This window comes from Staurois parvus, unplaced genomic scaffold (genome assembly GCF_062004578.1).
Source record: "Staurois parvus isolate SC_StPar_1 unplaced genomic scaffold, SC_StPar_1.0 ptg000766l, whole genome shotgun sequence".
NCBI lineage: Eukaryota > Metazoa > Chordata > Amphibia > Anura > Ranidae > Staurois > Staurois parvus.
The window spans coordinates 64,446-80,113 of NW_028318562.1; the positions used below are offsets into that span (position 1 = coordinate 64,446).

The 15,668-nt window shown below is 41.3% G+C and overlaps 1 long non-coding RNA gene across 1 annotated transcript; it reads right to left on the reverse strand.

The window, feature by feature from the left end:
- Positions 1–289: 289 nt before the first annotated feature.
- LOC149444897 (uncharacterized) lies at positions 290–5,917 on the reverse strand. The gene is made up of 2 exons (XR_016306516.1): positions 5,860–5,917; positions 290–877 (listed from the first exon to the last, which is right to left on the reverse strand). It is a non-coding gene; the product is annotated as an uncharacterized LOC149444897 (long non-coding RNA).
- Between the last annotated feature and the right edge of the window lie 9,751 nt (positions 5,918–15,668).

The following is a 15,668-nucleotide window of genomic DNA, read 5'->3' on the forward strand; positions in this document are numbered from 1 at the left end:
GCTTGTTTGTAGGTGACCAAATACTTATTTTCCACCATAATTTGCAAATAAATTCTTTCCAGATCAGCCAATGTGATTGTCTGGATTTTTTTTCTCATTTTGTCTCTCATAGTTGAGGTCTACCTATGATGCCAATTACAGGTCTCTCTCATCTTTTTAAGTGGGAGGACTTGCACAATTGGTGGCTGACTAAATACTTTTTTGCCCCACTGTATATACACATATACACACACACAAGGGGCATTCAAGATAAACCAGGACTTTTAAGTTTATATAATAAAAGAACACATTTCAAGGAGTAGAAACTGCATTTATTTTTCTACATACTCCCCTGCTACATTTATACACTTATGCCAGTTTTTAGTGTAACTAATCCCTGGAAAGCTTTGGCATAGAAAGATTTGTCAGTACGCCTGAACCTCCTAGGACAGCCAGCTTCACTTAATCATCATTCTGTTCGCCGTTCCCACAGGAAGATTTGTCTCTTGTGCAATTACACTAGTTTATGTGTCAATTGTCCACAGGTTTAATGTTCCCAGGAATGACTGCAGTGGGCTGGGAACCACCACGGCCAGGATCGTCATTGACGGACGTACGGCCATCTTTGAAACATTCACACCATTCGAATGTCTTACTGCGGCTCATCACCATACTGTGCTTAAAGTCTTCTGTAGATATCCGCGGGTTTTACACCTTCATTCACAAGAAACTTCACCACCACACGAAGTTCCATGCGCACTAACACTGTTGTCTCTGGACTGACCTGCCACATGTGTGCCACCTATCAGTAAGATTGTCACTCCGAGTGAGACTAAAAGCAGGTATGCCATCTCACAGCGTGCTGCCATTTCAGTGATGTTCAGCCACCCATGGATTCCTACATGGAAGAAAAATACATTTTAAATATATTTGAAAAATATTCCTCCCAAATATATTGACATATACTGGAAATACTACAATTTCGGTTGTATTCCATGTGGGTGGTAGTTATAAACAGGAGTGCTAATGAGCTCACCAATGATATTATTCTTTTTCAATCTACTGCTTTGTACACATGATGAGAATATCGGATGAATGATCATCTGTTTTTTTTTTTGCATGGTCATCTCGAAAACGAAGCGGTTACTAAAGTTCCAAAAATTCCCTTACCCTCAAGGGGTGTACAGTCTAAGGTCCCTTACCCTCAAGGGGTATACAATCTAAGGTCCCTTACCCTCAAGGGGTGTACAATCTAAGGTCCCTTACCCTCAAGGGGTGTACAATCTAAGGTCCCTTACCCTCAAGTAGCATACAATCTAAGGTCCCTATCTCACATTCATACATACACATACTAGGGCCAATTTAGACAGGAGCCAATTAGCCCACCAGCAAGTCTTTGGAGTGTGGGAGGAAATCCACTTAGCTGCTGTGTTTGGTAATAAAGGGTACCCAGGATACCAAGTGCCGGCTTGTTTTTGAGCTCTTTAAAAGGCCAAGGCACAGAGCCTAAATACTTTTCACAAGCTTTTCCCCAGAGCACCAGCAAGGAGTGATGGACTCTACTGGAGGGTTGACCAGGTTGTGGCCCTCCTGTGCAGATGGCAACTGACCAAGGATTAGAACCAGAGCTTTGCACAAAGTTGACAGGCAGATTTAAGAAAAGGGACAGGCCAAAGGTAAGGGTTGGCAGCGAACACGCAAAGTCAAATACAAGCTAAAGTGGGTAACCAGAGAAGCAAGAATGCGGGATTGCAAAGTTTAACACAGACTGGAGCACTGGACTAAGAACTGAACCTATTGCTCAGGTGGTGGTCCGAGGGCAGCTAAAAAGTGAGGTTGATATAAAGGCCTGGCAAGGACTGGCTACATAGTGGCTGTATCAACTAGCAGGTAGGATCTGGACAAACAGTTCCTATACCTCCCTGTCCTGTGGGACAGAGAAGACTGCAGGACAAGCTAAGAATGATTATATTGTGCCAGAACTACGCTGAGTTGCAGATCTGCTCTCTACAAGAATGGACAAGGGAGGTGTCCCTCCACCAAGTCATTCATATGATGTATTCAGGTATGTAAACTAAGATTCCGCTTCATAATTACATGCTTCTGTCAAATCTATCCATCAAGATGAGTTGCATGGTTTTACACTTCACACTACAGAATGCCCATGTCTACTATTGGATCTTTTTCATGCCCATGACACCAATGGTTAAACAGAACAATTAGTGGTATAAGACATAAAGAGGTATTGTTTGTGGCCCTCAGAACAGCTTTGGTGTTGGGGTTAGTCCAAGTGAGGCACCTTTGAAGGTTATGACCCAAGTGTATCCTACAGCAAAACCCCTATCTCCTTTCATGGTCTGCTGGTTAGGAAGGAGTGGATGCTTTTAGACTTTGTACTACAGAAAGCCCATGTCTACCTTTGAATCTTTTCCATGCCCATGACACCAAGCGTTGAACAGAACAATTAGTGGTATAAGACACGAAGAGTCAATGAGTGTGGCATTCAGATACAGCTTTGGTACCGGGGTTAGTCCAAGTGAGACCCCCTTGAAAGTCATGACCCAAGTGTATCCTGTAGCAAAACCCCTACCTCTTTTCATGGTCTGCTGGTTAGGAAGGAGTGGATGCTTTTAGATTTTGTACTACAGAAAGCTCATATCTACAGTTGGATCTTTTCCATGCCCATGACACCAAGAGTTGAACAGAATAATTAGTGGTATAAAACATGAAGAGCCATTGAGTGTGGCCTTCAGATACAGCTTTGGTACTGGAGTTATTCCAAGTGAAGCCCCCTTGAAAGTTATGACCCAAGTGTATCCTACAGCAAAACCTCTACCTCCTTTCATGGTCTGCTGTTTAGGAAGGTTAGGAAGGAGTGGATGCTTTTAGACTTTGTACTACAGGAAGTCCATATCTACCATTGGATCTTTTCCATGCCCATGACACCAAGAGTTGAACAGAACAATTAGTGGTATAATACATGAAGAGCCATTGAGTGTGACCTTCGGATACAGCTTTGGTACTGGAGTTATTCCAAGTGAGGCCCCCTTGAAATATATGACCCAAGTGTATCCTACAGCAAAACCTCTATCTCCTTTCATGGTCTGCTGGTTAGGAAGGAGTGGATGCTTTTAGACTTTGTACTACAGAAAGCCCATGTCTACCGCTGACTCTGCTCACTTTTAGCAGATCTCTGAAAACCTATCTCTTCAGGGAAGCCTATCCTGCCATCAGCTAAAAATGGAATCTTCTACTCTTGCAACCAGTCCATCACCACAGTTGCTACCTTTTGTACCACTAGCCCCTCCCTCCTAGATTGTAAGCTCCCAGGATCAGGGCCCTCCTATCCCTTTTGTTTTGAACTGTTGTCAGGGACCATCGCGACGCATGGGTCTACACATGCGTAGGTGTCTGTCAAGACATGCAGGCAGCAAGGCACTAGGACCCAGGTGCACCCGTCGTCTATGACAGTACTGGGCAGGCACTAGGACCTAGGCTGCCCCTGCCAGGTGCAGGGCGGGCTACTTAAACCAGCCCTGAACAGACACTTGTTGCCGAATGGTCTTTGCGTATCCTGTTGCCTGTGTTGTGAGTACTCTGATCTGGATTGTCTGACCTTGTTGCCTTCTCCTGTCCTGACCCCTTGGCTTGCCTGACTCTGCTCCTGGATGCTCCCTTATAGATCTGATCGTCTGGTATTGACCCTGCATGTGACCCGACTATCCTTTGCCTATCGTCTTGTACCGCACCGACCCGCTAGTTACCGACACGGCCTGTTTGATCTTGCTCATCCATCCATCCCTCAGGGATCCCCGGGCTCCCTCACATCAGACTCTTAACCCACAGGAGCCTCTGGCAGACTCCTCTACCTCTGGTAGAGATACCCGGTAGCTGCGACCTGGTCCCGGAGCGCTCCAAGTCCATCCCCACCATCAGGGGCCCTGGTGAACAAGTGCTCCGGTACTTAGACTCCGCACTCTGGGGAGGCTCTATCAGGGGACTGATAGAGGTGCTGTCAGGTGGTCCATTACAACTGTATTGTTGCTGTATTGTCTCCCGTTATATTGTAAAGCGCTGAGCAAACTGTTGGCGCTATATAAATCCTGTTTAAGAATAATAATATTCAACCTCTAAGAATGACTTAAAAAGCATCATTGACCAGCAAAGAAGGAAAACATTATATTTTGGCACATGACGAAAGGGAATAATTTAGACCCAAAATATGAAAGCTCAACTTTTGCCAAAATGCTTTAATTAATTTTGGATAGATGAAGAAAGGGTCATGAGACTCTTTCAGGTTGGTGCTGTTAGTGGGTATGGGGAATCTCTCCAATGTGACACATGACAAGGGGTCATTTGGGGGGGTTTGGTGCTATCCTGGCATTTCAGGGCCTTCGAAACTGTAATAGGTAGTGAGGAAGTGAAATGAGGAAGTTACGCACCTTCAGGCTTTCAAAGTGGTCATTGGATTTCAGGCTCCTGTATGTGGCTAGGCTCCCAAATAGTCTCACACATGTGGTACCCCCATACTCGCTAGAAGTAGCAGAATGTATTTTGGGGTGTAATTCCACATATACCCATGGCTTGTGCGAGACATTAAATAATTTAAATGGCAACTTTGTGTAAAAAAAAATGTTTTTATCATTTTCCAGAAACTTGTGGAAAAAATAAATCTTCCATGGACTCAATATGCCTCTCAGCAGATAGCTTAGGGTGTCTACTTTCCGAAAAGGGGTCATTTAGGGGTGTTTGTACTATCCTGGTATTTTAACACCTCAAGAAATGTGATGGGCGGTCAGAAAGTAAAAGCTGTGTAAATTCCATTATCTATCCCATAGTTTGTAGACGCTATAACTTCACACAAAGCAATCAATAGACACTTATTGGGATTTTTTTAACCAAAAACATGTAGCAGAATACATTTTGGCCTAAATTTATGACAAAAGTTTAGTTTTTTCGGATATTTTTTATGACAGAAATGAGAAAATATCGTTTTTTTTAAAAAAGAAATATTTTTTCTCAAAAGTTTTGTGAGAAAAAAAAAAAAAAAAAATGAAAAGCGCACAGGTGATCAAATACCACAAAAAGAAAGCTCTATTTGTGTGAAAAAAAGATATAAATTTCATTTATGTACCGTATTGCATGACCGCGCAATCGTCCGTTAAACTAGCGCAGCGCTGTATAGCAAAAAAAATGGCGTAAATTGTAGTATCTATACCATAGTTTGTAGACGCTATAACGTTCACACAAAGCGATCAATATACACTTATTGGGATTTTTTTGACCAAAAACATGGAGCAGAATACATTTTGGCCTAAATGTAAAACTAACTTTGAGTTTATTATATATTATTTATAGCCGAAAGTAAAAAATATAATTTTTCTTCCAAATTTTCAGTCTTTTTTTGTTTATAGCGCAAAAAATAAAAAGCGCACAGGTGATCAAATACCACCGAAAGAAAGCTGTATTTGTGTGAAAAAAAGGACGTAATTTTCGTTTGGGTGCAGCACTGCATGACCGCGCAATTATCAGTTGAATTAGTGCAGCGCCGAGTAGCAAAAAGAGGCGTGGTCAGAAGGGGGGGTAAATCCTGTAGAGGGCAAGTGGTTAATGGTAAAAAAGGGGGGGTAATAAAAAGTCTCCATTTTGGACCAGCTCGAGATAAAAAGGTGTTAACCCACATAATGCAGAAAGAATGAAAAGAAAGCATAAAAGCGCGCGCTGCTAAGTGTGTAAGTTTAATGGGAAGTAAAGAGTTAATAATGAAATGCAGTCGGAATGGATGAAATGTGAGAAAGTGAATGTTAAAAAAAATGGCAATGGCGTCTCAAATCCACAGCGAGCCCACAGACAGAGGATATTGCTCTTAAACCGACTCACCCAGACTGCCTAAGGAGCTTCGGTGTACTCATCCGGTATGAAGCCTTATAACCTACCACCCCTTAGCCTGAGTGACAGAGGTGTGCCTCAAACCTACGACCATGCGCTCAGCGGACTGGCACGCTACCACTAAGCTACACGCACGCTGGGCGGCGGTCGGAAGATTTATTCCCCCTGATCCAACTACGCATGTGCCGTTCTCAGGCACGATCAGTCGGTCTCCGCACTCGCGCATACATACTGAACCGCCTTCCACCAGGCATTTCCTCATCTAGCAGGCAGGAGGCAGTTAAGCGCTGCTCTATAGCTACGTCACATTCAAAATAAAGGGCAGTTTGATAGGGGCTGAATCCGGAAGTGGCCGTAGTATAGTGGTTAAGTGCACGGCACAGTGTACTGAGCTCAAGGCCTCGTAGGTTCGAGACTCGCCTCCGTCAACTTTTGATGTCCATCTCCTGCTCTCTCTGCCTGAATGGGAATTTCACACGCCAGATTTTTACCATTCAGTTTCTGGCATTTGATCAATTCGGAAAGCCTTTCCTTTGGTGGTATTTGATCACCTGTGCGCTTTTTATTTTTGGCGCAATAAAGAAAGTTTTGAAGAAAAATAATTTTTTTGTAAAAAATTGGTATTTTCTCATTTGTCATAAAAAATATCCAAAAAAAATAAAATTTCATCATACATTTAGGCCAAAATGTATTCTGTTCCATGTTTTTGGTCAAAAAATTCAGAATAAGTGTATATTGATCACTTTGTGTGACAGTTATAGCGTCTACAAACTATGATATAGATACATTTACACAGATTTTACTTTCTGACTGCTTATCACATTTCTTGAGGTGCTAAAATACCAGGACAGTACAAACACCTCCAAATGATCCCTTTTTAGAAAGTAGACATCCTAAGCTATCTGCTGAGAGGCATATTGAGTCCATGGAAGATTTTTTTTTTCCCACAAGTTTCTGGAAAATGACAAAAACATTTTTTTTTTTTTTGCACAAAGTTGCCATTTAAATGATTTATGTCTCACACAAGCCATGGGTATATGTGGAATTACACCCCAAAATACATTTTGCTACCTCTACCGAGCATGGGGATACCACATGTGTGAGACTTTTTGGGAGCCTAGCCACATACAGGAGCCTGAAATCCAATGAATACTTTGAAAGCCTGAAGGTGCGTAACTTCCTCATTACACTTCCTCATTACCTATCACAGTTTCGGAAACCCTGAAATGTCAGGATAGCAGTAAATTCCCCAAAATGATCCCTGTTTGTTCCACCCCAAGGAATTTAAATAGAGGCTGGGTGAGTATTTTTCAGATCAAATTTTTTCTCACAAGGTTTTGAAATATAAAAAAAGAAAAGAAAAAATATGTTTTGTTTTTCTTCATTTTCCAAAAACATTTGGCAACAAACAAGATCTGAAAAATACTCACCATGCTTCTTATCAAATTCCTTGGAGTGTCTACTTTCCAACAAGGGGTCATTTGGGAGGGGGGGGGGGGGTTTGGTGCTATCCTGGCATTTCAGGGCCTCTGAAACTGTGATAGGTAGTCAGGAAGTGTAATGAGGAAATAAAGAACTTTAAAAGCCTGAAGGTGAATATTGAATTTTAGGGTCCTGTACGTGGCTGGACTGCCAAAATGTCTCTCACATGTGGTACCCCCATACTCAGGAGAAGTAGCAGAATGTATTTTGGGGTGTAATTCCACATATACCCATGGCTTGTGTGAGACATAAATCATTTAAGTGACAATTTTGTGTAAAAAATTTTTTTTATTTTGGGCCGGTATGTAAACAGCGGTTGCACCATGCATGTGAGGTATCGCCGTTAACGTCAGATCAAGGGCAGTAATTCTAACAGTAGACCTCCTCTGTAAATCTAAAATGTTAGTTTGTAAAGGCTTTTAAAACGTTGCCTATGGATATTAAAAATGTATGCAGTTTGGTATCTATTTACTCGGCATACCATCATCTTTTACATCTTATCAAATAATTAGCCAATATATTGTGTTTTTGTGCATTAAAAGTAAAAAAAGTGTATTTTTGTTTTAAAAACCGCTGCGTGAGTACCATGTGACATAAAAAATTGCAGCACCCACCATTTTATTCACTAGGGTGTCTGTTTTAAAAAAAAATATATAATGTTTGGGGTTTAAATTAATTTCCTAGCAAAAAATACTGATTTTTTTCAAGTGAACAAAAAGTGTCAGAAAAGGCTTGGTTTTCAGGTGGTTAGAAGAGTGAGTGATGTGTGGCATAAACATCTAATGCTGGGAATAAAATGCCCCCACCCCCCAAAACGACCCCTTTTTGGAAAGTAGACACCCCAAACTATTTGCTGAGAGGCACGTTGAATCAATAGAAGAATTTATTTTTTTACCACAAGTTTTTGGAAAATGACAAACAAAAATTATTTTTTTTAAACAGAAACAATTGAGTACTGATGTGATACTTTTTTTATTTGCACTAACATACAATTTTGAGGACAAGCTTTCGGGGTATGTCCCCTTCTTCAAGGTCCAGGCAGTACTATTTCACAAAGTTTTAGCAGAATGTTAAAAGAGATGTTGGAAAAAAAAAAAAACAGAAAGAAACACACACAAACAAATGTACACAGCAATGGTTATAAAACTAGGATTAGACTAGAGATAGGACACAGCAAAAGCAAAGTATCTGCCACCCCTCTCTGCCAATCCCTCCACTGGCCTCCACTCAGTGTCCTCCATCCCTCTCTGCCAATCCCTCCACTGGCCTCCACTCAGTGTCCTCCATCCCTCTCTGCTAATCCCTCCACTGGCCTCCACTCAGTGTCCTCCACCCCTCTCTGCCAATCCCTCCACTGACCTCCAATCAGTGTCCTCCATCCCTCTCTGCCAATCCCTCCACTGGCCTCCACTCAGTGTCCTCCATCCCTCTCTGCCAATCCCTCCACTGGCCTCCACTCAGTGTCCTCCACCCCTCTCTGCCAATCCCTCCACTGGCCTCCACTCAGTGTCCTCCATCTCTCTCTGCCAGTCCCTCCACTGGCCTCCACTCAGTGTCCTCCATCCCTCTCTGCCAATCCCTCCACTCCACTCCTTCTCCCATGCTCGTCTCCAGGACTTCTCCATAGCTTCCCCCATCCTCTGGAACTCTCTACCCCAATTTATCAGACTATCGCCTACTCTGCTTACTTTTAGGCGATCTCTGAAAAGCTATCTCTTCAGGGAAGCCTATCTTGCCCTCAGCTAATAATGGAATCTTCTACTCTTCCAACCAGTCCATCCCCCACAGCTACTACCTTTTGTACCACTAGCCCCTCCCTCCTAGATTGTAAGCTCCAAGGATCAGGGCCCTCCTATCCCTCTTATATTGAACTGTATTGTTGCTGTATTGTCTCCCGTTATATTGTAAATCGCTGAACAAACTGTTGGCGCTATATAAATCCTGTATAATAATAATAATAACAGTTCTTTTATTGCAGTCTGTGCACTTGTGTCCCGGGGACAATTGCACCCCTCCAATTCTTGTATATAGTAGGTGTCACAGAGACGGGAAAAGAGGCAATATCTGCCCAGAGTGCTTACATTTAAAACAATAACTAAAAAACAGGTGAAGAAATGTCACCAGCACACCAAGGATGCCTCAAGAATGGGTCCAAAGCTTTCAATGGTCATATGATAAACACAAGGCAACGCTTCGAAGCCATGCAAAGCCTCATCATCAGGCCTCACTTGCCTGACGAAGGGGCCCTGCGTGGTTCAAAAACGTTTCCTTGTGTTTATGTGACTACAAAATGACACTTCGGACCCATTCTTGAGGAATCCTTGGTGTGCTGGTGACATTTCTTCACTTGGACTGTCTACGGATCTCGGCCTGTAGTCACTACAACATCCAGCTATACTGAATAGCCATCTTCAGGAACATGTGTATTGGGAATATTGGGTTTGTAATTAAAAAACATTGAAATGTTTTGCAAAGTGTGAGATCCAAACCCCACAGTGCGGACCGGGACAAACCAGCCATGCGGGAAAGTAACCCTCACGTCTCTGACTCATATCACTGGAATGGCATCATCAAAGGTGACTGAGGACAAGCTGCTTACAGCATTGCAGCCTAGGCCAAGTCACCTGGAGCTCAAGGATTGTATTTCAATGCGAAAAGGTATCATAATAAAAAACACGATGCTGTATTTTGTGACATTTTCATAATTTAGTAATGCGGACTTAAGGAAAGTTACTAAAACATCTGTAGGATTGTCACTCCGAGTGAGACTAAAAGCAGGTATGCCATCTCACAGGGTGCTGCCATTTCAGTGATGTTCAGCCACCCATTAATTCCTACATGGAAGAAAAATATATTTTAAATATATCTGAAAAATATTCCTCCCAAATATATTGACATATACTGGAAATACTACAATTTCGGTTGTATTCCATGTGGGTGGTAGTTATAAACAGGGGCGCTAATGAGCTCACCAATGATATTATTCTTTTTCAATCTACTGCTTTGTACACATGATGAGAATATCGGATGAATGATCGTCTGGTTTTTTTTCGCATGGCCATCTCGAAAACGAAGCGGTTACTAAAGTTCCAAAAATTCCCATATATATATATATATATATATATACTGTATGTTGAAATGCTTTGTTATTACAAAATATATGAGAAATATTTTTAAAAATACATTTTCAAATATACTGTATGTCTTTAAAATAACATTTAATCTACATTTTTGGAATGCATTTAAAAATATATGTAAAAATATATGTTGAAATAACTTTTTTATATATTAAAAAAAAATCTGAAGAAAAGATTTTAAAAAACATATATTTTTAAAAATATTTTTCATATATTGTAATATATAAAAAAACACATTTCAACATGCAGTGTGTGTATGTGTATGTATATATATATATATATATATATATATATTTATTGAAATAATTTTTTTGACAGCTTAGGTTTCTTAACCGATTTTATATTTCGTTCAGTTTTTTTTTTTATAAAATCATTCTTTACAAATAAATATTAAATACACGGTGCTTACATGTTAGCAGCTGAAGCTGGGCTGTCTATTAAGGAAGCCCAGCATTAGTTCTGCACATTCTGACTGTTTTTAAACTAAAAATATAGTCTGAATTGCTGTCTTGGACAATTCCTAGTGGGATGGTGTATGATCAAGAGGAAAGAGAACATATCATAGTGCAACCCCATAAAAAAATAAACCGCTTTATTCAATTGTAAAAGGAACTCACAAAGATAATAAAATAGCAAGCATGTGTATATATCCATCAACCAAAACAGTTCCTTACATCGCAAATTCCGGTTTGCGCAACACCGGAAGTGACGTCATTAGGCTCCTCCCGATGCGTTGCATCACTGGTCACGTTACTTCTTCAGGGTAATATCAGTTTTTGGTTGACTTTAATTTTTTTGACACCTTAGATTTCTTAACTGATTTTATATTTCATTAGTTTTCTTTTTTTTAATAAAATCATTCTTTTACAAATAAATATTAAATTACATGGTGCTTACATGTTAACAGCGGAAGCTGGGCTGTCTATTAAGGAGGCCCAGCATTAGCTCTGCACATTATGATTGTTTTTAAACTACACATTTAGTCTGTTGCTGACTTGGACAATAATAGATAGTGGACCCTCTATGCTATATATACCTTGGAGAAACAAGACAGTAAGACAGCTGCCCTTAATCACTTTGCCCAATTCCATTCATCAGAGAACAATGGTGCTCAGCTTCAGCCTCTGCAAGCCACTTCAGTAACAATAAGTCACTTCAACCTCAGCCACTTCAACCTCAGCCACTTCAACCACTTCAGTAACAAAACAAGCAAAGCCAGCACACCAGTAAAGATCCTTGGTATCATTTATTACATCAAATGGCTAAGAAATGGCTCAACTGGTACACTGAAGTGTCACAGCCATCCCAACCCTTACCCATAGCTATGAGGAAGGCTCGAAGTGGTTTAAATGTCCGTAGACCTATCAAACTGTATTTTATCCATTTGATGTTGTTTATTTTGATTGATTTATTTATTACAGGTACTTATATACATTTACACATTTATATTGTACATTCACATCAGTCCCTAACCCTCAAGGGCGAACAATCTAAGGTCCCTATCTCACATTCATACATACACATACTAGGGCCAATTTAGACAGGAGCCAATTAGCCCACCAGCACGTCTTTGGAGTGTGGGAGGAAATCCACTTAGCTGCTGTGTTTGGTAATAAAGGGTACCCAGGATACCAAGCGCGGCTTGTTTTTGAGCTCTTTAAAAGTCCAAGGCACAGAGCCTAAATACTTGCCACCAGATTTTCACCAGAGCACCAGCAAGGAGTGATGGACTCTACTGGAGGGTTGACCAGGTTGTAGCCCTCCTGTGCAGATGGCAACTGACCAAGGATTAGAACCAGAGCTTTGCACAAAGTTGACAGGCAGATTTAAAAAAAGGGACAGGCCAAAGGTAAGGGTTGGCAGCGAACACGCAAAGTCAAATACAAGCTAAAGTGGGCAACCAAAGAAGCAAGAATGCGGGATTAAAAAGTTTAACACAGACTAGAGCACTGGGCTAAGAACTGAACCTATTGCTCAGGTGGTGGTCTGAGGGCAGCTAAAGAGTGAGGTTGATATAAAGGCCTGGCAAGGACTGGCTAGGTAGTGGCTGTATCAACTAGCAGGTAGGATCTGGACAAACAGTTCCTATACCTCCCTGCCCGGTGGAACAAAGAAGTCTGCAGTACAAGGTAAGAATGATTATATTGTGCCAGAACTACGCTGAGTTGCAGATCAGCTCTCTACAAGAATGGACAAGGGAGGTGTCCCTCCACCAAGTCATTCATATGACGTATTCAGGTATGTAAACTAAGATTCTGCTTCATAATTACATGCTTCTGTCAAATCTATACATCAAGATGAGTTGGATGGTTTTACACTTCACACTACAGAATGCCCATGTCTACTATTGGATCTTTTTCATGTCCATGACACCAATGGTTAAACAGAACAATTAGTGGTATAAGACATAAAGAGGTATTGTCTGTGGCCCTCAGAACAGCTTTGGTGTTGGGGTTAGTCCAAGTGAGGCACCTTTGAAAGTTATGACCCAAGTGTATCCTACAGCAAAACCTCTACCTCCTTTCATGGTCTGCTGGTTAGGAAAGAGTGGATGCTTTTAGACTTTGTACTACAGAAAGCTCATATCTACAGTTGGATCTTTTCCATGCTCATGACACCAAGAGTTGAACAGAACAATTAGTGGTATAATACTTGAAGAGTCATTGAGTGTAGCCTTCAGATACAGCTTTGGTACTGGAGTTAGTCCAAGTGAGGCCCCCTTGAAAGTTATTACCCAAGTGTATCCTACAGCAAAACCACTACCTCCTTTCAGGGTCTGCTGGTTAGGAAGGAGTGGATGCTTTTAGACTTTGTACTACAGAAAACCCATGTCTACCATTGGATCTTTTCCATGCCTATGACACCAAGAGTTGAACAGAACAATTAGTGATGTAAGCCATGAAGAGCCATTGAGTGTGACCTTCGGATACAGCTTTGGTACTGGAGTTAGTCCAAGTGAGGCCCCCTTGAAAGTTATGACCCAAGTGTATCCTACAGCAAAACCCCTACCTCCTTTCATGGTCTGCTGGTTAGGAAAGAGTGGATGCTTTTAGACTTTGTACTACAGAAAACCCATGTCTACCGCTGGGTCTTTTCCATGCCCATGACACCAAGAGTTGAACAGAACAATTAGTGGTATAATACATGAAGAGCCATTAAGAGTGGCCTTCAGAAACAGCTTTGGTACTGGGGTTACTTTTTCTGACAATATTAATTATAAAACGAAAAAAAAACTTATGAGGGGTTTCAGAGAAAACAAACAACATGTGGTAATGGCATGGTCTCTGCCCAGTGAGTTTTTTTGCTATGCTATATAAATAGATGTATGATGTCATCTGTTGATGTGATGTAAAGATTCCTACATTTGCTTGTTCACAAATAATTATACATGTATGATAGATCATATTTTTTTGCTATAAATCATTGATGTTTTTCTTTAACTTTTCCAGGAAAAATAGAAAAAGATGACTATAAACTGCAAAATATTGTCTGACTGGCACTGTCTGGGCTCATAATATTTCTACTTGCCGTAATCTTATACAATCATATCAAGAAGAGCTAAAGGAGACATGATGGATTGTGAGAATGCTGGAAAATTGGAACTTCTGATATCTACCCAGATTTTATCTAGATTGGTTTTTCATTGATGGCTTTGGCCTTATGTATCAGGAGAAGAGTGTAGACCTCGCCCATATAAATGACATGGTGAAGGTTTGTTCCACCAAGCAGTACAAACTCACTAAAACTCACTAATGATCTAATAACAGCTAAAACCAATGGCCACTACTCCGTACTCTTACTACTTGACCTCTCTGCGGCTTTTGATACAGTTGACCATCCCCTTCTCCTCAAAAAACTCCACTCTCTTGGCCTCAGAGACTCTGAGGTATTCTGAGGTACTCTGAGGTACTTAGTATTCCCCCCAGCCCATGCCCCCTCCCCTGACTTCTCCATCAAGATCAATAACACAATCATCAGTCCCTCCCCCCATGCCAGGGTACTAGGTGTAATCCTAGACTCCCATCTGTCCTTTCAGTTCCAAATCCATTCACTGTCCAAATCTTGTAGACTTCAACTCTGCAACATCTCCAAGATACGCCCATTCCTAACCTCGGAAACTACTAAGCAATTTATTCACTCCCTTGTTATATCTAGCCTTGACTATTGTAACTCCCTCCTCATTGGCCGACCTCATAGCAGGCTATCCCCTCTTCAGTCTAAAATTAATGTTGCTGCCAGACTCATCCACCTTACTAACCGTTCTGTATCTGCCACCCCTCTCTACCAATCCCTCCACTGGCCTCCACTCAGTGTCCTCCACCCCTCTCTGCCAATCCCTCCACTGGCTTCCCGTTGCCCAACAGATACAATTCAAAACATTAACAATAACCTATAAAGCCATTTATAACTCTGCCCCAAATTACATTACCGGTCTTGTCTCTAAATATCACCCAAACCGCACTCTCCGCTCCTCGCAAGACCTCCTACTCTCTAGCTCACTTGTCTCCTCCTCCCATGCTCGTCTCCAGGACTTCTCCATAGCTTCCCCCATCCTCTGGAACTCTATACCCCAATTTATCAGACCATCGCCTACTCTGCTCACTTTTAGGCGATCTCTGAAAACCTATCTCTTCAGGGAAGCCTATCCTGCCCTCAGCTAATAATGGAATCTTCTACTCTTCCAACCAGTCCATCCCCCACAGTTACTACCTTTTGTACCACTAGCCCCTCCCTCCTAGATTGTAAGCTCCAAGGAGCAGGGCCTTCCTATCCCTCTTGTATTGAACTGTATTGTTGCTGTATTGTCTCCCGTTATATTGTAAAGCGCTGAGCAAACTGTTGGCGCTATATAAATCCTGTATAATAATAATAATATTCAACCTCTAAGAATGACTTAAAAAGCATCATTGACCAGCACAGAAGGCAAACATTATATTTTGGCACATGACGAAAGGAAATAATTTAGACCCAAAATATGAAAGCCCAACTTTTGCAAAAATGCTTTAATTAATTTTGGATAGACGAAAAAAGGATCATGAGACTCTTTCAGGTTGGTGCTGCTAGTGGGGATGGGGAATCTCTCCAATGTGACACTGACGAAAAAAAGCTTTTTTTTTAGTATAGTTGGGGAAAGTTAGAACAGCTAACCTTTTTTTTATACAAAATTGTCACTTAAATGAT